At 38.6% G+C, this 23,619-nt stretch overlaps 4 long non-coding RNA genes across 9 annotated transcripts; 1 reads left to right on the top strand and 3 right to left on the bottom strand.

The window, feature by feature from the left end:
* The first annotated feature begins 1,425 nt into the window (after positions 1-1,425).
* On the top strand, positions 1,426-18,749 carry LOC306818582. Of its 3 annotated transcripts, none has more exons than XR_013778295.1 (5): positions 1,426-1,859; positions 2,434-2,483; positions 2,844-2,960; positions 3,376-3,809; positions 18,564-18,749. It is a non-coding gene; the product is annotated as an uncharacterized lncRNA (long non-coding RNA). The 3 variants fall into 3 exon arrangements; XR_013778296.1 differs by lacking the exon at positions 18,564-18,749 and adding an exon at positions 5,105-5,522 and having other exon boundaries at positions 1,626-1,859; positions 3,376-3,467; XR_013778297.1 differs by lacking the exon at positions 18,564-18,749 and having other exon boundaries at positions 1,626-1,859; positions 3,376-3,467; positions 3,801-3,824.
* LOC306818583 lies at positions 3,943-6,390 on the bottom strand. The gene is made up of 2 exons (XR_013778298.1): positions 6,312-6,390; positions 3,943-4,282 (listed from the first exon to the last, which is right to left on the bottom strand). It is a non-coding gene; the product is annotated as an uncharacterized lncRNA (long non-coding RNA).
* Positions 6,687-8,561, bottom strand: LOC306818585. The gene is made up of 2 exons (XR_013778300.1): positions 8,417-8,561; positions 6,687-6,788 (listed from the first exon to the last, which is right to left on the bottom strand). It is a non-coding gene; the product is annotated as an uncharacterized lncRNA (long non-coding RNA).
* LOC306818581 lies at positions 17,890-22,894 on the bottom strand. 4 transcript variants are annotated; one of them, XR_013778291.1, is made up of 7 exons: positions 21,832-22,894; positions 21,215-21,264; positions 20,731-20,847; positions 20,395-20,486; positions 20,011-20,047; positions 18,040-18,419; positions 17,890-17,991 (listed from the first exon to the last, which is right to left on the bottom strand). It is a non-coding gene; the product is annotated as an uncharacterized lncRNA (long non-coding RNA). The 4 variants fall into 4 exon arrangements; XR_013778292.1 differs by lacking the exons at positions 17,890-17,991; positions 18,040-18,419; positions 20,011-20,047 and having other exon boundaries at positions 20,106-20,486; positions 21,832-22,011; positions 22,731-22,881; XR_013778293.1 differs by lacking the exons at positions 17,890-17,991; positions 18,040-18,419; positions 20,011-20,047 and having other exon boundaries at positions 20,106-20,486; positions 21,832-21,986; positions 22,515-22,880.
* Positions 22,895-23,619: the final 725 nt, after the last annotated feature.

The following is a 23,619-nucleotide window of genomic DNA, read 5'->3' as shown; positions in this document are numbered from 1 at the left end:
CACGCGGAGGGTCCGCCTCAAACCACTTAGCGGGGAGTGGTAGTGGGCCATAAAACCCTCCGCCAGCGAGTCTGCACAGATGCCCACTTGATGATCACGTGTAACGCCTATTGCGTCCGCTAGCCACGGAAGGAGTGACCTATACAAAGGTAAGTTCCGTGTGCAAGTGTTTGTACAAACCAAAACACTGCTCCAACTAAGATGGACATTTAATATCATCATCTTCATCAACTTCACCTGTTCATTGTTTTGAAGGATCAAATAAAAGCCTCCTCTTTTCTTCCTTCTGTTGACGTGTTTATTTGATTGTGTTTTATATTTAGAGGGACTGTTGCACAAAATAAAGAATATAAAATGATGTTGCAGTCAACTTCTCACTGTTATTTATTTATCATTGTTCTACTGTTGATGTCTTTGTAAAACTTAATTTCGGCTACAACAAAAAAATAAATGTTCTGCTGTGATGTTCATTTATAGTCTCCTTGTCTGTGCTTTCATTTAAGACAACCTGTTCTTTGATATAATTTATAAACTACAATAAAGAATGTGGGCTCCATCTGATCATTTTGCTATAAGTCTACGTCAAGTCTAGGCTTCATTATGAGCAATATGTAGAGTGTTTATTGAAAGCTTCATTGATCAGACGAGTGTTAATGATGGCGTGATGTCTGCGAGGAGTTTAGGGATCCTTCTCACGTCTAGATGCAGAAAAGCACAGAATGAGTTAGTAAGTTTATTTTCACATTGACTCTTTAATCAGTGGGATGAGGTCAGGTTTTATTTTTGCTTCCTTTAATCTCTCTCTGCCCCCAGCTGTTAGTCATGTGCATTTGGATTTTTTTTGACATAGGTATGTATGTTGATTTATTCCACATAGGTATGTATGTTATTTTATTCGACATGGGTATGTATGTGGATTTTATCGAGTATAAACCTGCGCACCAGTATACACCTGAGCAGCAGTATGCATGTATGTTGGTGTTTTCGACAGGGGTATGCTTGTGAAGAGTTGCACCTGAGCACCAGTCTACACCTGAACACCAGTACTAAGCAGGTCTGACACTGGACCTGGTCAGCGTCTGAGGTGAGGCGTGTCCATGGTTTTTAATGAGTTTGAGAACATAGAATCAGAATATGTAGACACTGTTGAATATTGACAGCGTAAAGTCGAAAGGATTGTGTTGAGTCGTACATGATGAACGTGATGCTTTTATTGTTGGTGGACAGCAGAGGGCGCTGGTGACGCGATCAATCGATGACTTCGACACATTGAGAAGCAAAGTTCAGGTAAATGAGAGACTTTGATATTAAACGTTTTTGTCAGTATGAATTCACAGTAGATTGCACGATGTTATCCTTCGTAAAATAAATACATGTATTGATTTGAGAATATGTTGCTTGAAGAGTTAACGTGTGTAGCTCTTGTCACAGCTTTTTCTAGGTTGAATGAATAAACGCTTACATTAGGACAAACACTACTTTTGTGTCAGTGAGTACGCAAAAATGATTGTAGAAAGTGATTACAGATGATTGTTTCCACTTCCTGCTCAGCCGGTGATCTCTGTGACTTTCTCTACTTCTCCAAGCAGCCAGAGGAATATTTCATATGATGTATAACATCCATAATACACGGCGATTTAATACTCATTAAACTGCTCGTCACCTATTGGTTGTTTCAGAAATCACTGAACGCACTTTCGACAGCTGTTCAGTCCCGGATATGACGTAGAAGTTTCGCGACGAAGCGGAAGTAAAAGCAGTGGAGCAGAGAGAATCTGTAAACAGAGTTGAACGCGTGTGAAACCTGTGAAAATTCACTAGATTTTTCTCACCAAAAGTCTTCTCCAGGACACGGCGGGGTGAGTTGATTATTCTTTGTAGTTTCTATTGAATTTGAAGTGAGAAAGTGAAACTCTTGAATCTAGACTGAAGTGTGTCGGTGAATTTGTGACCAGCTGTGATTTATTTGTCAAGCGGAAAGAATACGTGACTCTTAAACAACTACAAAAAAACCCCAAGCACAAATGAGGTTTATGTTTCATACAATTAGATGCAAATGTGTTTTGTGTAAAGTGTCACTTTAATGAATTAACTAAACAATGGACTGACCTTATTGTTTATCCTTTTTGTGTGGACAATGCTGAAGACTACATCAGCTACAAACATAATGGCCCTACATGTTTTTCTTATAGGTACATTGATAAATTTCCTACATTTATAAAGTTACAGAGTGATCCCTGAATGTTGTCTGCTCACGTTCATCAGACATGAATAGATGTTATTAGCTGATGTTTATCTGTTGTGTTGTATGAAGTTAATTCTTCCATCTCGTCCACTAAACTGCTGATTCAGAGACTATATGTTCATATGTTCATAGGAGAGATGATATTGGCATAAGGTTTAATCCAATCTGTGATGTCTTCTTTGTCTCAGTATGGGGGTCGCCTCCTCACCAGATGCCTGGAGGGCCGGCTTGTCAACAGGTAAGTGCTTAACACAACAGTCAAATATATAATGTAGTCTGTGCTAGTTTAAACCAGCTCATACATTTATGTTTTTCATTATCCAATCACCTACACAGCTGTGGAAGACTCATCATACAACATGCAGAATATCAATCATCATGAATTATTCTTCAGTAAACATCACTTTTCCTTTCAAATACATCTTTAATTATGATGTCGTCTCCACTAACACACATACAGATAAACTGTCAACATCAGCTGCTAGAGGTTTGTTTGACACTGTACCATTGTGTTATATTTATTAGATTTCACTGAGTCACTTAATGAACATTGAATTATGCATGACCCCCCCCCCCCCCCCCCTTTGTCTCTTCACAGGTCTGTGGGTTCCTCTTCCTTTTAACCAGCACACTGATGGACATGAAATGTTCTGCTGAGAGTCACACAGGACAGTGAGGAGCCTGATCCAGTCTGGGTTCACCGGCAGCTACACTTGTAAGTTCACTGACAACTCCCATGATTGATTTAAGTAAGGTCCTTTACCTGCTTTTTGTAAACATAACAATGAGCATGGTCTTGTTACCTGCTCTTTTGTTAATGTTAACAGACAAACGGTAAGGTCCTTTACCTGCTTTTGTAAAGTGTCTTGAGATAACGCCTGTATAAATAAAGATTGATTGATTGATTTCAAAAGACTCAGTCAAGTGTTGGATGCATGTAAGCTGCATTCATATCAATTATGAAAGTTGACATCTCACATGCTCTGTTATTGTTAGCAGAACAACTTTCACATAATGTTAAATGTAGACACAACCACACAGTATGTGAACACACTTTTATTAAGTTCATCTGTAGGGTCACATGACAACACACAATGTTTTACACAAGCTGTCTGCCTCCTTTTTTCCAGAAATCCTTCTCAGCAGGAGGAAGAGGCGTCTGGGCCATCCCTGTTGCCCCTGAGAATACATCAACTGTATGGTTACAAAAGTGATCTTAAAAGTCTGATATGCTGTTAAAGGCAGGTCATTTCCTCTGAAAAAACTTTGCCCACTGTCAGTTTTTCTATAAACCAATCAAGCCTCTCTTGCAACCCTGCCTTTAATGTTGGGTCAGCTAAGTAAGTGAACCTGACTGTACTCCTTTTGTTTGACAGAACAGTCCTACTCATCTGCTACCAATAGGTCATTTATTTTTCTTACAGAGAAGGTTTACATATTGTCATTTTCCTTTGAGGTGTTTAAACAAAGACATGAGCCCTAAAGTTTGACTGAATGTTTTACAGTTTGTTTTTTGCTGAAGAATTAACATTTCCTGCTGTGGATGTGTCTTCAGGTTTTTAAAGTAACTGTTGTGCTGCTGTCCTGTTGATGTAAGTATGGTGAACTCTGTGAGTGTATGTTTTGTTAAATTTTAGCAGTGTGATGCTAAAGCTAAACTGTCAGGTGTTTTTCACTTTGAAAAAATACTCTACAAGTGGTTGAAACATTTTTAATGAAAACATGTTGAAAGTAGTCGAGTTTCCAAAGCAGCACACAGATCTGTAAAACAAAGAATAGTGTGGTTAGGTTGAGCATGCTGAATATTTAACATTTCCTGCTGTGAAAGTGTCTTCAGGTTTTAAAAGTGACTCTGCATGAGAAGTCTCTCCTGTTCATGTAAGTATGGTGTTTATCTAAGTGTATGTTTACTTAAACGTTAGCAGTGTGATGCTAAAGCTAAACTGTCAGGTGTTTTTCACTTTAAAAATCTTTCAACCTCTTGTGTAGAATTTTTCAATCTGCACATGTCCTCAGTTTCCAAAGCAGCACACAGACCTGTAAAAGAAACAAGCACGGTTAAATGTTTGCAACAAGTAAATGGGTAAAGCACATGTTAGCTAGCAGCGATAGCCACATAGCTTGAAGAAAAAAAAATGACTAAGTGTTTTGAAAAGTACTCACGGTTCTGGGGTGAATCGGGCAGCATAACTGGCCGGGGCCGGCTTACGTGTGCTCGGCCAAGTGGCGCAGGACAAGTGGCCTTTCCCCTGCTTTTGCCCTGCCGCGTGCCGCTGCCGCGCCAAGACACGACTGAATCTTTGTACTATGCTCCCGCAGGTGTTCAGCTCGGACTCGGAGCAGGTGAACTCCATCTTCCTGATTGCTCCTCTCCCAAGCAGCCAATCAGAGGGCCTCTACAGCGCGAGGGCTAACGCGCATGCGTTGACACTAGTAGGATGATGTCGGTCAGCTGCGTGAAGTCGGATGGTGTGTGGGGGCGTGCATCAATCGGGACTTCTTCCTCTGTGATTGGCTGCTGGGCTTGGAGTAATCAGGGACGATGGAGTTCACCTGCTCCGAGTCCGAGCTGAACACCTGCGGGAGCATAGTACAAAGAGTCAGTCGTGTCTTGGCGCGGCAGCGGCACGCGGCAGGGCAAAAGCAGGGGAAAGGCCACTTGTCCTGCGCCACTTGGCCGAGCACACGTAAGCCGGCCCCGGCCAGTTATGCTGCCCGATTCACCCCAGAACCGTGAGTACTTTTCAAAACACTTAGTCATTTTTTTTTCTTCAAGCTATGTGGCTATCGCTGCTAGCTAACATGTGCTTTACCCATTTACTTGTTGCAAACATTTAACCGTGCTTGTTTCTTTTACAGGTCTGTGTGCTGCTTTGGAAACTGAGGACATGTGCAGATTGAAAAATTCTACACAAGAGGTTGAAAGATTTTTAAAGTGAAAAACACCTGACAGTTTAGCATCACACTGCTAACGTTTAAGTAAACATACAGTCACTTACTTAGATAAATGACTTCACCATACTTACATCAATAGTAGAGACTTCTTATACAGTCACTTTTAAAACCAGAAGACACTGGAAATGTTAAGCAAAAGATCGCTGATGAGTGGGGCCTTGACTGTGTCAGCATTCTGCTTTAAGTATTAAACATTCAGTCTAAACATACTCACTGCTTTTCTTTCTTTTACAGGTCTGTGTGCTGCTTTGGAAACAGAAGACTTCAGTGTTCAAAGCACAAACTAACATTTACTTCTATCAATAAAACACATCTAAAAACTTTTGCTGTCTCATTATTCCTCAACAATGTTTGGTTCAATAACAGCTCCTCCCAAGACATAAGGGAAGGAAGTCAGATTACTACCTGTTCTTCAGTAAAGAGCCTCAGAATATATTAAAAAGAAAGCTACAAAGCTCATTAATACACTGTGGAGCAACTTGACTTTCATATTAATCTGAGTGGGTTTAAGTTCCTATGTTGCTTTGAACAGTTTACTGAACACACAGGTTGAGGGAAGTAGTCAAGGTCCTGTTTCCAAAGCAGCACACATCTGTAAAAGAAAGAAGAGCAGTGTGGTTAGAGTGAGCACGCTTCAGACTGAATGTTTGAAGCAAAGGTTTAATACTTACAGCTTTCAGGTCAGCATGCTGACACAGTACAAACAGCTGGAGGCAGAAATAAAACCTGATCTCATCCCCGCTGATTAAAGAGTCAATGTGAAGATAAACTGACTCATTCTGTACTTTTCTGCATCTAGACGTGAGAAGGATCCCTAAACTCCTCGCAGACGTCACACCATCATTAACAATCAATGAAGCTTTCAACAAACATACTGCTCATAATGAAGCCTCACACTTTTACCTCTGCTGAAGAACAAACTGACGACGTGTGGTGTAAATGATCTACATCCTGAACCTCTGCATTGATACCTTTATTTACATTTCTAATACATGTTGACCTCCAGGCTATCATTGAATATGAGTAGAGTCAGAGAGCACGTTTCATGTAAACATGACTTTATTCTAATTCAACACACTAAACACTTTCTAACAGAGACAAATCATCTTACCACAGAGGTTCAGCAGCTCACCTGAAACACACAAAACAAACACAGAGGTCAGGATGTGAGTTCATCTTCAACACACTCAGCGTTTACTTCACTTTATCCCACATGACAAACAGACATCAGAAACACGAGGATGTGACGTCAACATCAAGTCTATTTGAAGAGTCAGCTGCACATTTAAAGACACCGTTCACTTCATTTCACTCTTTTCTTTATGATTCAGTGAACCCATGTTTCTTTCTCATCCTCCCATTAAACACTAATATCATATGTTCTCTACTTCATGCTTTTAGAAGAAAAGAGAGGACTCATGTGATTTTGTAAACTTAGCATCTATTCCTTCTGATCCACAACCTAAACATTAGATCACTGGCACTAGAGCTGTATTATCATGTCTTTAATCACAGGCTGTGAATGACTCGTGATTAAAAGGCGCCCTCTAGTGGTCACTTTGTTCATTTCACCAGGCTGCTTTTAAAACTGAACTCAAGTCCACAGCTGCACAAACTCTTCAGTCTTTATCATGTTGATTAAATGTTCTTATCTTAAATCTTCAGCAGAGACTCCATCATCACTTCAACCATCCTTCTTCTCAACGTGTCGTCCAATCAGGCCTCAGATCTACACCGACGTCGCTGGACTTCCTGCAGAGGAAGAGAAACACATTTCAGTTCCTGACGTCAAATAAAACAAAGAATATATTTGATAAATACTGAGGATTAACAAGAGAAAACTGTTTTAATAAAAGGACATCTTTCAAAACTGTGACTAAGTTTTATGATTCACTGATTTATACTTTAATATATTTAGAGTTTGATTATCGTCTATCATTAAAGATTAAGTTGTTGAAAGATCCCAGACGATTCACCTCACCACACCGGTCTGAAGGAAGGGAGACTGCTCATCGTCAACAGCTGAAAGCTCGGCTGACACTTTGACCCCTCACAGGAGAATTTCCACTCAAGCTGAGTTCAGGCTGAATTTAGCTAATCACAAAAGTCTTATTTTAACTTTTATAAACCTTATCATAAAAAGTTGATATTACATGCATAATGTGTACTCATAACATTGTAAGGAGTGTCGTGTTAGCATAGTTGGCGGTCATAAAACCGCTTGTGGGAGTGCAGGCTGTAAATCATATTGGGGGTAGTGGACTGCTCACATAGTGGGGTACGTAGAAGTGCCCTGTTAGAGATAAGGGAGTGTCCTGCAGCTGCATGAGAAACACACATATAACCATATATGTCTTGTTTTTGCTACATTATTTTTGACGTAACCCAAAATGTATATTGAAATTTTCATGACGTAAATGTGAAGTCAACCATAGTATATAGGAGGGAAGCACAAGCTTCTCTCTGGTTCGGTCTTCCTTTTTGGGACTTGACTTTTGCTCTACACTTGTTCTGCACCTGTGATCAACTGATTTATATTCTCTTTTATTTAGCTCTAGTCACTCACTGTGAGAATAGCACTCTTTTGTAGGATTTGTATTATTTTGTAAGCTGTGTTATTATAAAATAAAAGGAAACCTTCCATTGTAAGGACTTTCCAACAAAAACCCTTTTCCTTTTAGATCTTGTATTTTTCTCTTGTTGGACCACGACAGACCAAAGGGATAGAAGACTAAGGTAAGAAGCTTTTTGTCCCCATTGTTCCAATACCAGAGAGGAAAACAGAGACTGGGGAGGGACACTCCACTTTAAAGTGGTTAGGACCCACTAGGGTGTGAGAGACCCACGGAGAGTCCCCTTCAGGTAACGGCTGTGAAGGAGGCCTTTCCAGTATTAACAGCCTATGATCTGACCATAGAGGGGAATGACTTCAAAACTGTATTAACTCAATAACTTTAAAGGTAGAAAAGCTGAATAAACTGTATTTCTTTAACCGCTCCTAATAACCAATAGTGATGTTCTAGTTCATTCAACTGCTTACGTATCACTTTATTTGTTGTTTACGAGGACATGCTGCATTCAGAGAAACGCATTTTATGGCTTATATATCATTTTACATACAAACGGCGCCCTCTGGTGGACATTTGGAAATTCATACTAGTAACAACCAGATGGCGTAATTTCCCATTTTAATTAACTAAATCGGTGGAGACAAACTTTTCAGTCTTTATCACGTTAATCAAATGTTCTTATCTTAAATCTTCAGCAGAGACTCCATCATCACTTCAACCATCCTTCTTCCCGACGTGTCAAACAATCAGGATATTTCAGAGACACCCTCCTGTTCTTTGTTTTCTCTTCTTGCACTGCACATAAATCAATAAATACACAAATCAATAAACACTACAGAAACGTGTTTACGGGTAAATGTTTAGCGGAATAAATCAGAGGAACAAACAAACGGGTGGACTCACCTCAACAATCCTCTCAGAGTCCATGTGCAGATACCTGCGCACAGCTCACACCTGTCTCCCATCTCAATCACACACAGCACATCCAAACACTCACACCTCTTCTTTCCGTCACTTTCGTTTTTTTTAACTTTCACTCAACAACAACACCGTGTTCACTTCTTCTTCTTCTCACATTATTCAAAACCAAAGTACAAACTGTTTACTGGTAGCATTAGCACACGTATTAGCACACCTTAACGTTAACCTGGCTGACGTCACTCTGACGCTCTTCCGGTTTTTCATTTTTTTATTTTTTTTGTGCGATCTTACACGCAGACATAAAACAATAAATACTTAAAGACATTCAGGGGTTCACAGTAGAGCAAATAACAAAAGAACTCTACAGATCTCTATATGGCTCCATCATAGTGTCTGTTTGGGCAGCTTTGTTTTTCTTCATGACTTTTGTTTTAATCAAATTCATTCTTAAATATTTTAATGACTAGCACTAAAAAATCTATATTAAAAATGTCAACGACACAAAAAGAAACTTACAAAACATTTGAGGATTAAAAGTTAAATTTAAAAAAGCAATGAAGAACGACTCCATTAAATATAACATAATTTATATATGAATACCAGTAACCACCAGATGGCGCCCTTTGTATGTAAAATTATATATTGGCCATAAAATCACTCAATCAATCTTTATTTATATAGCGTCAATTCATAACAGGCGTTATCTCGAGACACTTTACAAAAGCAGGTAAAGGACCTTACTGTTTGTCTGTTAACATTAACAAAAGAGCAGGTAACAAGACCATGCTCATTGTTATGTTTACAAAAAGCAGGTAAAGGACCTTACTTATGGCCATCCTCACCAACAGTCCCAAGGAACCTAAGAGAGCTCAGGAGCTCCCAGAAAAGGGAGAGGTTAGAATATAAAGATAGTGACAAGCAGTAATAAGATATGAATGCTGGGAGAGAGAGAGGGAGAGAGAGATAAGAGATCCTGGTGCCAGTTCCCCCGGTAGTCTAGGCCTATAGCAGCATAACTATGAGCTGGTCCTAAGCCAGCCCTAACTATAAGATTTATCAAAAAGAAAAGTTTTAAGTCTATTCTTAAAAGTACCTAGTGTGTCTGCCTCCCGGACCCCGACTGGTAGACGATTCCAAAGGAGCCTGATAACTAAAGGCTCTACCTCCCATAGTACTTTTAGAGACTATAGGCACCACGAGCAGGCCTGCATTCTGGGAACGTAATGTTCTTGTCGGATAGTACGGTACAATTAACTCTTGTAGTGTATTTTACATGTGACATAATGTAAGTGTGCTGCTGAAATGTGAACTTATGTTAAAGCAATTAGTGGTCACAAGAAGAGCTTGGTTTAACACCTAAAGCATGCAGTGGTTTATTGTGGGGTCGTTTTCTTGAGACTGAGTAGGATAACATTTGGGTCTAAAATATGAGTAAACAGGTGTTGATCCCGAGAAAGAGATAATAAAGTCAACCCGGCATGGAGTTGTAAATCTTAAGGCCATAAGTTCAGGAAGTTTAAGGAGGTTCACAGTTGTTGTCCTAAGTCCAAATCAGGACTTGGATGGTTTTCTGTTTTCTTTGACCAATGCTGTATAAGTATGAGTGTCTTTCTTTGTTCGAGAGGGCTCACATTTGGCTAGTGACTCTCCCGGGTGCCATGGCAAACCTGGACTGATGCTGTTTCTTGACTTTGTCAATAAATGTTTTACATTACAAGCAAGTCAGTATCAGCGGATTTTTCTTCATCATCTACACATCATCGTCAAAGGAGGAGAAACTACACTCTTTAAGATAGGAAAATGCACTTCTCTGAATGCAGTTCCTTGTAGGCTTTACAAACATCCACCAGATGGCGCCAGTTCTCATTTTAATGAACTAAGGTGGTCTAAATGTTAAACCAAGACATGAAGACGGACAGCTACGATTAAATATTGGTCACATGTATGTATGTCGTTTTTTTTTTTTTTTAGACATAGGTATGTATGTCTTTTTTTTTTTTTTTTTCGACATAGGTATGTATGTCGTTTTTTTTTTTTTTTTGACATAGGTATGTATGTCGTTTTTTTCACTTTTTTCGACATAGGTATGTATGTCGTTTTTTTCACTTTTTCGACAGAGGTATGTATGTCGTTTTTTTCACTTTTTCGACATAGGTATGTATGTCGTTTTTTCATATCTTTCGACATAGGTAGGTATGTGTCGTTTTTTTCACTTTTTCGACATAGGTATGTATGTCGTTTTTTTAACTTTTTCGACATAGGTATGCATGTCGTTTTTTTCACTTTTTCGACATAGGTATGTATGTCGTTTTTTCATATCTTTCGACATAGGTAGGTATGTGTCGTTTTTTTCACTTTTTCGACAGAGGTATGTATGTCGTTTTTTTCACTTTTTCGACATAGGAATGTATGTCGTTTTTTTCACTTTTTCGACATAGGTATGTATGTCGTTTTTTTAACTTTTTCGGCATAGGTATGTATGTCGATTTTTTCACTTTTTCGACAGAGGTATGTATGTCGTTTTTTTAACTTTTTCGACAGAGGTATGTATGTCGTTTTTTTCACTTTTTCGACATAGGAATGCATGTCGTTTTTTTCACTTTTTCGACATAGGTATGTATGTCGTTTTTCTCACTTTTTCGACATAGGAATGCATGTCGTTTTTTTCACTTTTTCGACATAGGTATGTATGTCGTTTTTTTCACTTTTTCGACATAGGTATGTATGTCGTTTTTTTCACTTTTTCGACATAGGAATGTATGTCGTTTTTTTCACTTTTTCGACATAGGAATGCATGTCGTTTTTCTCACTTTTTCGACATAGGAATGCATGTCGTTTTTTTCACTTTTTCGACATAGGTATGTATGTCGTTTTTTTCACTTTTTCGACATAGGAATGTATGTCGTTTTTTTCACTTTTTCGACATAGGAATGCATGTCGTTTTTCTCACTTTTTCGACATAGGAATGCATGTCGTTTTTTTCACTTTTTCGACATAGGTATGTATGTCGTTTTTTTCACTTTTTCGACATAGGAATGTATGTCGTTTTTTTCACTTTTTCGACATAGGTATGTATGTCGTTTTTTTCACTTTTTCGACATAGGTATGTATGTCGTTTTTCTCACTTTTTCGACATAGGAATGCATGTCGTTTTTTTCACTTTTTCGACATAGGTATGTATGTCGTTTTTTTCACTTTTTCGACATAGGTATGTATGTCGTTTTTTTCACTTTTTCGACATAGGTATGTATGTCGTTTTTTTCACTTTTTCGACAGAGGTATGTATGTCGTTTTTTTCACTTTTTCGACAGAGGTATGTATGTCGTTTTTTTCACTTTTTCGACATAGGTATGTATGTCGTTTTTTTCACTTTTTCGACATAGGAATGTATGTCGTTTTTTTCACTTTTTCGACATAGGTATGTATGTCGTTTTTTTCACTTTTTCGACATAGGTATGCATGTCGTTTTTTTCACTTTTTCGACATAGGTATGTATGTCGTTTTTTCATATCTTTCGACATAGGTAGGTATGTGTCGTTTTTTTCACTTTTTCGACATAGGTATGTATGTCGTTTTTTTAACTTTTTCGACATAGGTATGTATGTCGTTTTTTTCACTTTTTCGACATAGGTATGTATGTCGTTTTTTCATATCTTTCGACATAGGTAGGTATGTGTCGTTTTTTTCACTTTTTCGACATAGGAATGTATGTCGTTTTTTTCACTTTTTCGACATAGGTATGTATGTCGTTTTTTTAACTTTTTCGACATAGGTATGTATGTCGATTTTTTCACTTTTTCGACAGAGGTATGTATGTCGTTTTTTTAACTTTTTCGACAGAGGTATGTATGTCGTTTTTTTCACTTTTTCGACATAGGAATGTATGTCGTTTTTTTCACTTTTTCGACAGAGGTATGTATGTCGTTTTTTTCACTTTTTTGACAGAGGTATGTATGTCGTTTTTTTCACTTTTTCGACATAGGTATGTATGTCGTTTTTTTCACTTTTTTCGACAGAGGTATGTATGTCGTTTTTTTCACTTTTTCGACATAGGAATGTATGTCGTTTTTTTCACTTTTTCGACAGAGGTATGTATGTCGTTTTTTTCCCTTTTTCGACAGAGGTATGTATGTCGTTTTTTTCACTTTTTCGACATAGGTATGTATGTCGTTTTTTTCACTTTTTCGACATAGGAATGTATGTCGTTTTTTTAACTTTTTCGACATAGGTATGTATGTCGTTTTTTTAACTTTTTCGACAGAGGTATGTATGTCGTTTTTTTAACTTTTTCGACATAGGAATGTATGTCGTTTTTTTAACTTTTTCGACATAGGTATGTATGTCGTTTTTTTAACTTTTTCGACATAGGTATGTATGTCGTTTTTTTAACTTTTTCGACATAGGTATGTATGTCGATTTTTTCACTTTTTCGACAGAGGTATGTATGTCGTTTTTTTCACTTTTTCGACATAGGAATGTATGTCGTTTTTTTCACTTTTTCGACATAGGTATGTATGTCGTTTTTTTAACTTTTTCGACATAGGTATGTATGCCATTTTAAAAAAAAATTCGATATAGGTATGTATGTGGTTTTTAAAAAAAATTTCGACATAGGTATGTGTCGTTTTTTTCACTTTTTTCGACATAGGTATGTATGTCATTTGTTTAATTTCCATTTTTATTTGTAAAGTTTCCTTTTTATACCGTTCCTCTTTCCTCCATTGTGGTTTTTACAGGCAGACAGCTCAGGTTAATGACCTTCATTGTTTCACACTTGTATTGGCACTATCATAAGTGTCAATTTTCTTTTTTGTTGAATGCTGCATAAACACCTTCAACACTCACTGAATTGGGAGTGTGTATCTGATCAAATATGCTCGATATGTGGAATATAAAGTTCCCCATGATTATAATATGTAATACGTTTATTTACACGATTCATTCGAGGCAGGTAGGCTTTGTTTTAAAGTAAGTGGGTTTTTTAAAATAATAATTCAAAGCTGCACTATTTCATAGGAAGGTTTCCTACTGTCATTGCAAAAAATACATACTTAGGGCTACTGCTTTGGTTTAAACTTTGTAAGCCCTCAGGGGGCCTCAACTGTTCTGGGGTCCCAAACAGTGTCCAGCCTTGCATGTGGACTATCAGCTCCTCCGATCGACCAGGGGCAGCATGGTTGATGATCACAGCTGTGAAAGGAAGAAACAGAAGTGTAGATACTCAGTAAGTCTTTTTTTATTTTACATGTGACCATTATTTAATCGTAGCTGTCCGTCTTCATGTCTTGGTATAACATTTAGACCACCTTAGTTAATTAAAATGAGAACTATCTGGTGGATGTTTGTAAAGTCTACAAGGAACTGCATTCAGAGAAGTTTTTTTTTTTTTTCCCCACACTTTATTTATAATCAAAATCTGACTATTACAAAAATCACAGTTTACATCAAAATGTACAGACCGAGCTTGACTTAATAAGACTTAATACACAAACAAACAAACAAAAACAAAAAAAACAAGAACCATGAACAAATAGAACAATAGAACTTAAAACACAAATATCTGAGGTCTAAGTTGGAAGCAATGACTTTAAACTTTGAGTTAGTTCAGCAGCTTGACTGCATTCAGAGAAGTGCATTTTATGGCCAATATATAATTTTACATACAAAGGGCGCCATCTGGTGGTTACTGGTATTCATATATAAATTATGTTATATTTAATGGAGTCGTTCTTCATCGCTTTTTTAAATTTAACTTTTAATCCTCAAATGTTTTGTAAGTTTCTTTTGGTGTCGTTAACATTTTTAATATAGATTTTTTTAGTGCTAGTCATTAAAATATTTAAGAATGAATTTGATTAAAACAAAAGTCATGAAGAAAAACAAAGCTGCCCAAACAGACACTATGATGGAGCCATATAGAGATCTGTAGAGTTCTTTTGTTATTTGCTCTACTGTGAACCCCTGAATGTCTTTAAGTATTTATTGTTTTATGTCTGCGTGTAAGATCGCACAAAAAAAATAAATAAATGAAAAACCGGAAGAGCGTCAGAGTGACGTCAGCCAGGTTAACGTTAAGGTGTGCTAATACGTGTGCTAAGGCTACCAGTAAACAGTTTGTACTTTGGTTTTGAATAATGTGAGAAGAAGATGAAGAAGTGAACACGGTGTTGTTGTTGAGTGAAAGTGACGGAAAGAAGAGGTGTGAGTGTTTGGATGTGCTGTGTGTGATTGAGATGGGAGACAGGTGTGAGCTGTGCGCAGGTATCTGCACATGGACTCTGAGAGGATTGTTGAGGTGAGTCCACCCGTTTGTTTGTTCCTCTGATTTATTTCGCTAAACATTTACCCGTAAACACGTTTCTGTAGTGTTGATCGAGTTGGGTGCAGAGTAAGAAGAGAAAACAAAGAACAGGAGGGTGTCTCTGAAATATCCTGTTTTTGTTTTTATTTGTAGATCTGCGGCCTGGTCGGACGACACGTCGGGAAGAGATGATGATGGAGTCTCTGCTGAAGATTTAAGATAAGAACATTTGATTAACGTGATAAAGACTGAAGAGTTTGTCTCCACCGATTTAGTTAATTAAAATGGGAAATTATTAATATATATATATATTTTAAACTGCTTATTAAAGTAAGTCCTTCCTGTTAAACTTAAATGATGATTTAAACATTTGATGGAATCATTTATAATTTAAACATTTTATTCCAGCTACAAGTTTTTGAATTAACGCTTCTTAACCTTCAGTATCTACACTTTGTTGCGAGAGCGCGGGGATCTCGGCTAAGCAGTTGGCATTTTTAGGAATTATTTTAATATCCTAGTTTGTTGCTCTTATGTACTACTTGACCTTGAAACCTCGACCCTGCCTCACTTTGATTGCTTGGTCTGGGCCGAGTGTGAATCTCGTCAGGAGGACCAATAACTGCCTTTCATGAAGATATCGCTGCTGTCTTGAACTAGAACATCACTATTGGTTATTAGGAGCGGTTAAAGAAATACAGTTTATTCAGCTTCTATACCTTTAAAGTTATTACAGTTTTGAAGTCATTCCCCTCTATGGTCAGATCATAGGCTGTTAATACTGGAAAGGCCTCCTTCACAGCCGTTACCTGAAGGGGACTCTCCTTGGGTCTCTCACACCCTAGTGGGTCCTAACCACTTTAAAGTGGAGTGTCCCTCCCCAGTCTCTGTTTTCCTCTCTGGTATTGGAACAATGGGGACAAAAAGCTTCTTACCTTAGTCTTCTATCCCTTTGGTCTGTCGTGGTCCAACAAGAGAAAAATACAAGATCTAAAAGGAAAAGGGTTTTTGTTGGAAAGTCCTTACAATGGAAGGTTTCCTTTTATTTTATAATAACACAGCTTATAAAATAATACAAATCCTACAAAAGAGTGCTATTCTCACAGTGAGTGACTAGAGCTAAATAAAAGAGAATATAAATCAGTTGATCACAGGTGCAGAACAAGTGTAGAGCAAAAGTCAAGTCCCAAAAAGGAAGACTGAACCAGAGAGAAGCTTGTGCTTCCCTCCTATATACTATGGTTGACTTCACATTTACGTCATGAAAATTTCAATATACATTTTGGGTAACGTCAAAAATAATGTAGCAAAAACAAGACATATATGGTTATATGTGTGTTTCTCATGCAGCTGCAGGACACTCCCTTATCTCTAACAGGGCACTTCTACGTACCCCACTATGTGAGCAGTCCACTACCCCCAATATGATTTACAGCCTGCACTCCCACAAGCGGTTTTATGACCGCCAACTATTCTAACACAACACTCCTTACAATGTTATAAGTACACATTATGCATGTAATATCAACTTTTTATGATAAGGTTTATAAAAGTTAAAATAAGACTTTTGTGATTAGCTAAATTCAGCCTGAACTCAGCTTGAGTGGGAATTCTCCTGTGAGGGGGTCAAAGTGTCAGCCGAGCTTTCAGCTGTTGACGATGAGCAGTCTCCCTTCCTTCAGACCGGTGTGGTGAGGTGAATCGTCTGGGATCTTTCAACAACTTAATCTTTAATGATAGACGATAATCAAACGATAAATATATTAAAGTATAAATCAGTGAATCATAAAACTTAGTCACAGTTTTGAAAGATGTTCTTTTATTAAAACAGTTTTCTCTTGTTAATCCTCAGTATTTATCAAATATATTCTTTGTTGTATTTGACGTCAGGAACTGAAATGTGTTTCTCTTCCTCTGCAGGAAGTCCAGCGACGTCGGTGTAGATCTGAGGCCTGATTGGACGACACGTTGAGAAGAAGGATGGTTGAAGTGATGATGGAGTCTCTGCTGAAGATTTAAGATAAGAACATTTTATCAACATGATAAAGACTGTGAAGAGTTTGTGCAGCTGTGGACTTGAGTTCAGTTTTAAAAGCAGCCTGGTGAAATGAACAAAGTGACCACTAGAGGGCGCCTTTTAATCACGAGTCATTGACAGCCTGTGATTAAAGAAATGATAATACAGCTCTAGTGCCAGTGATCTAATGTTTAGGTTGTGGATCAGAAGGAATAGATGCTAAGTTTACAAAATCACATGAGTCCTCTCTTTTCTTCTAAAAGCATGAAGTAGAGAACATATGATATTAGTGTTTAATGGGAGGATGAGAAAGAAACATGGGTTCACTGAATCCTAAAGAAAAGAGTGAACAGTGTCTTTAAATGTGCAGCTGACTCTTCAAATAGACTTGATGTTGACGTCACATCCTCGTGTTTCTGATGTCTGTTTGTCATGTGGGATAAAGTGAAGTAAACGCTGAGTGTGTTGAAGATGAACTCACATCCTGACCTCTGTGTTTGTTTTGTGTGTTTCAGGTGAGCTGCTGAACCTCTGTGGTAAGATGATTTGTCTCTGTTAGAAAGTGTTTAGTGTGTTGAATTAGAATAAAGTCATGTTTACATGAAACGTGCTCTCTGACTCTACTCATATTCAATGATAGCCTGGAGGTCAACATGTATTAGAAATGTAAATAAAGGTATCAATGCAGAGGTTCAGGATGTAGATCATTTACACCACACGTCGTCAGTTTGTTCTTCAGCAGAGGTAAAAGTGTGAGGCTTCATTATGAGCAGTATGTTTGTTGAAAGCTTCATTGATTGTTAATGATGGCGTGACGTCTGCGAGGAGTTTAGGGATCCTTCTCACGTCTAGATGCAGAAAAGTACAGAATGAGTCAGTTTATCTTCACATTGACTCTTTAATCAGCGGGGATGAGATCAGGTTTTATTTCTGCCTCCAGCTGTTTGGACTGTGTCAGCATGCTGACCTGAAAGCTTTAAACCTTTTTGTTTCAAACATTCAGTCTGAAGCGTGCTCACTCTAACCACACTGCTCTTCTTTCTTTTACAGATGTGTGCTGCTTTGGAAACAGAGGACCTTGACTACTTCCCTCAACCTGTGTGTTCAGTAAACTGTTCAAAGCAACATAGGAACTTAAACCCACTCAGATTAATATGAAAGTCAAGTTGCTCCACAGTGTATTAATGAGCTTTGTAGCTTTCTTTTTAATATATTCTGAGGCTCTTTACTGAAGAACAGGTAGTAATCTGACTTCCTTCCCTTATGTCCTGGGAGGAGCTGTTATTGAACCAAACATTGTTGAGGAATAATGAGACAGCAAAAGTTTTTAGATGTGTTTTATTGATAGAAGTAAATGTTAGTTTGTGCTTTGAACACTGAAGTCTTCTGTTTCCAAAGCAGCACACAGACCTGTAAAAGAAAGAAAAGCAGTGAGTATGTTTAGACTGAATGTTTAATACTTAAAGCAGAATGCTGACAGTCAAGGTCCCACTCATCAGCAATCTTTTGCTTAACATTTCCAGTGTCTTCAGGTTTTAAAAGTGACTGTATAAGAAGTCTCTACTATTGATGTAAGTATGGTGAAGTCATTTATCTAATTAAGTGACTGTATGTATACTTAAACGTTAGCAGTGTGATGCTAAAGCTAAACTGTCAGGTGTTTTTCACTTTGAAAAATTATACACAAGGTTTAAAGATTTTTAATCTGCACATGTCCTCAGTTTCCAAAGCAGCACACAGACCTGTAAAAGAAACAAGCACGGTTAAATGTTTGCAACAAGTAAATGGGTAAAGCACATGTTAGCTAGCAGCGATAGCCACATAGCTTGAAGAAAAAATTGACTAAGTGTTTTCAAAGTACTCACGGTTCTGGGGTGAATCGGGCAGCATAACTGGCCGGGGCCGGCTTACGTGTGCTCGGCCAAGTGGCGCAGGACAAGTGGCCTTTCCCCTGCTTTTGCCCTGCCGCGTGCCGCTGCCGCGCCAAGACACGACTGACTCTTTGTACTCTGCTCCCGCAGGTGTTCAGCTCGGACTCGGCGCAGGTGAACTCCATCTTCCTGATTACTCCAAGCCCAGCAGCCAATCACAGAGGAAGAAGTCCCGATTGATGCACGCCCCCACACCATCCGACTTCAAGCAGCTGACCGACATCATCCTAATAGTGTCAACGCATGCGCGTTAGCCCTCGCGCTGTAGCGGCCCTCTGATTGGCTGCTTGGGAGAGGAGCAATCAGGACGATGGAGTTCACCTGCTCCGAGTCCGAGCTGAACACCTGCGGGAGCAGAGTACAAAGAGTCAGTCGTGTCTTGGCGCGGCAGCGGCACGCGGCAGGGCAAAAGCAGGGGAAAGGCCACTTGTCCTGCGCCACTTAGCCGAGCACACGTAAGCCGGCCCCAGCCAGTTATGCTGCCCGATTCACCCCAGAACCGTGAGTACTTTTCAAAACACTTAGTCCATTTTTTTCTTCAAGCTATGTGGCTATCGCTGCTAGCTAACATGTGCTTTACCCATTTACTTGTTGCAAACATTTAATCTAAACCGTGCTTGTTTCTTTTACAGGTCTGTGTGCTGGTTTGGAAACTGAGGACATGTGCAGATTAAAAATCTTTAAACCTTGTGTAGAATTTTTCAAAGTGAAAAACACCTGACAGTTTAGCTTTAGCATCACACTGCTAACGTTTAAGTAAACATACACTTAGATAAACACCATACTTACATCAACAGGAGACTTCTCATGCAGAGACACTTTTAAAACCTGAAGACACTTTCACAGCAGGAAATGTTAAATATTCAGCATGCTCAACCTAACCACACTATTCTTTGTTTTACAGATCTGTGTGCTGCTTTGGAAACTCGACTACTTTCAACATGTTTTCATTAAAAATGTTTCAACCACTTGTAGAGTATTTTTCAAAGTGAAAAACACCTGTCAGTTTAGCTTTAGCATCACACTGCTAAAATTTAACAAAACATACACTCAGAGTTCACCATACTTACATCAACAGGACAGCAGCACAACAGTTACTTTAAAAACCTGAAGACACATCCACAGCAGGAAATGTTAATTCTTCAGCAAAAAACAAACTGTAAAACATTCAGTCAAACTTGTCTTTGTTTAAACACCTCAAAGGACAATGACAGAATATGTAAACCTTCTCTGTAAGAAAAATAAATGACCTATTGGTAGCAGATGAGTAGGACTGTTCTGTCAAACAAAAGGAGTACAGTCAGGTTCACTTACTTTGCTGACCCAACATTAAAGGCAGGGTTGCAAGAGAGGCTTGATTGGTTTATAGAAAAACTGACAGTGGGCAAAGTTTTTTCAGAGGAAATGACCTGCCTTTAACAACATATCAGACTTCTAAATGAGAGAATAGTTACTTTTAAGATCACTTTTGTAACCATACAGTTGATGTATTCTCAGGGGCAACAGGGATGGCCCAGACGCCTCTTCCTCCTGCTGAGAAGGATTTCTGGAAAAAAGGAGGCAGACAGCTTGTGTATAACATTTTGTGTTGTCATGTGACCCTACAGATGAACTTAATAAAAGTGTGTTCACATACTGTGTGGTTGTGTCTACGTTTAACATTATGTGAAAGTTCTGCTAACAATAACAGAGCATGTGAGATGTCAACTTTCATAATTGATATGAATGCAGCTTACATGCATCCAACACTTGACTGAGTCTTTTGAAATCAGTGATGTCAGTGAACTTACAAGTGTAGCTGCCGGTGAACCCAGACTGGATCAGGCTCCTCACCGTCCTGTGTGACTCTCAGCAGAACATTTCATGTCCATCAGTGTGCTGGTTAAAAGGAAGAGGAACCCACAGACCTGTGAAGAGACAAAGGGGGGGGGGGGGTCATGCATAATTCAATGTTCATTAAGTGACTCAGTGAAATCTAATAAATATAACACAATGGTACAGTGTCAAACAAACCTCTAGCAGCTAATGTTGACAGTTTATCTGTATGTGTGTTAGTGGAGACGACATGATGGGCACGTTCATAATTAAAGAAGTATTTGAAAGGAAAAGTGATGTTTACTGAAGAATAACTCATGATGATTGATATTCTGCATGTTGTATGATGAGTCTTCCACAGCTGTGTAGGTGATTGGATAATGAAAAACATAAATGTATGAGCTGGTTTAAACTAGCACAGACTACATTATATATTTGACTGTTGTGTTAAGCACTTACCTGTTGACAAGCCGGCCCTCCAGGCATCTGGTGAGGAGGCGACCCCCATACTGAGACAAAGAAGACATCACAGATTGGATTAAACCTTATGCCAATATCATCTCTCCTATGAACATATAGTCTCTGAATCAGCAGTTTAGTGTACGAGATGGAAGAATTAACTTCATACAACACAACAGATAAACATCAGCTAATAACATCTATTCATGTCTGATGAACGTGAGCAGACAACATTCAGGGATCACTCTGTAACTTTATAAATGTAGGGAACTTATCAATGTACCTAAAAGAAAAACATGTAGGGCCATTATGTTTGTAGCTGATGTAGTCTTCAGCATTGTCCACACAAAAAGGATAAACAATAAGGTCAGTCCATTGTTTAGTTAATTCATTAAAGTGACACTTTACACAAAACACATTTGCATCTAATTGTATGAAACATAAACCTCATTTGTACTTGGGGTTTTTTTTGTAGTTGTTTAAGAGTCACGTATTCTTTCCGCTTGACAAATAAATCACAGCTGGTCACAAATTCACCGACACACTTCAGTCTAGATTCAAGAGTTTCACTTTCTCACTTCAAATTCAATAGAAACTACAAAGAATAATCAACTCACCCCGCCGTGTCCTGGAGAAGACTTTTGGTGAGAAAAATCTAGTGAATTTTCACAGGTTTCACACGCGTTCAACTCTGTTTACAGATTCTCTCTGCTCCGCTGCTTTTACTTCCGCTTCGTCGCGAAACTTCTACGTCATATCCGGGACTGAACAGCTGTCGAAAGTGCGTTCAGTGATTTCTGAAACAACCAATAGGTGACGAGCAGTTTAATGAATATTAAATCGCCGTGTGTTATGGATGTTATACAGCATATGAAATATTCCTCTGGCTGCTTGGAGAAGTAGAGAAAGTCACAGAGATCACCGGCTGAGCAGGAAGTGGAAACAATCATCTGTAATCACTTTCTACAATCATTTTTGCGTACTCACTGACACAAAAGTAGTGTTTGTCCTAATGTAAGCGTTTATTCATTCAACCTAAAAAAAGCTGTGACAAGAGCTACACACATTAACTCTTCAAGCAAATGCAGAAAAAATATTTATATTTATTTATCGATTTTTAATAAAACACATTAAGTCCATTTACTTTGTTAATTAAGTACACACTGTTGTATTTGTGCATATTAATAGAGTCAAATGCAAGAATCTTTTCTTACAGGTAGATTGATAGTAGATTTGCACATTTCCCAGGTTTTAATAGACCTTGAAGCAGAGTAGAGTAGATGTTATGATTCTTCATTACCTAGCAACAGGGATGACCACGCCTCCTCAGCAAAGATGTCCCCAGACAGTGAAGTTCAACATCATCACCACAAAGACAAAAGAGCAAAAAACAAAAACAAGAGCCTGAGTGGGACAGTCACGGTGCAGACGGGGGGCCGTTCTTCACTCTGACTTGTACATTTCTTTTTATTCTCAGTCGTTGTTAAAAAGACAATTTCCAGTAAAACACATTCACCCAGGGTGGGACGCGTCCGCTAACTCTTCATTTCTTCCTCGAGAGCAGCACCAAGCGTCTCCACAAAACGATGCACGTACATGAAAGTGTTGTACAGGGGCCACTCGCAGCACGCTCGGCTCCCTCATGTCACACTGAAACACACCAAACACAATGTCACGCAGGATAATGATATTTATATTTTGATCATTTCCTACAACATTTACACAGGAAAAAACACAACAACTTCATAATCTAATATTTTATTTAGATTCAGCATCAAACACTTCCTGCATATACTCCCAGTAGATTAGCACTTACTCACACCTGATCCGCTCCAAACAAAAACATGACAACAATCTCAGTAAACTTTATTACTGCAATTTTGCTTCATTTCAAAAAGCGACGCCCCTCCTCTCCAGCTCTGCAAACACCTTCCTGATGGGGACGGAGAAGCACAGCGACAACTGGCATCCTCTCTGCTCGGGGTCAGAGGGCGTGATGATGCGTACGCGGGGTCTTGGGTGTAGTAATGGCGGATCAGAAACTCCAGGAGGGACTTTGAACATGTCACACCTTATTCATTTAAGACCACATATAAGTCACAAATGTTGACACTTACGAATCAACATCTTTCACGACCAGTAGCACCAATCTGTCCTCATCTTTAAGCCTCACACACCGATAAGTCCCACTCTTTAAAGCTAATCAACATATTCTAATTATCTATTTATTTAATGGCCTGTACTTCTTTCCAATCCAAATCCTCCATCCACCAGTGCAATTACATTGTCGTTTTTTCACTTTTTCCGACCTCGGTATGCATGTCATTTTTTTCACTTTTTTTTCACCATTTGGCACAAATTACCCCACCATTCTGAAAAACTGCTTCCCCAAGCCTGTTTTTTGT

The sequence above is a fragment of the Symphodus melops genome (genome assembly GCF_947650265.1).
Source record: "Symphodus melops genome assembly, chromosome: 23".
In the NCBI taxonomy this organism is placed as follows: Eukaryota; Metazoa; Chordata; class Actinopteri; order Labriformes; family Labridae; genus Symphodus; species Symphodus melops.
This window is presented reverse-complemented; position numbering and strand designations above follow the sequence as displayed.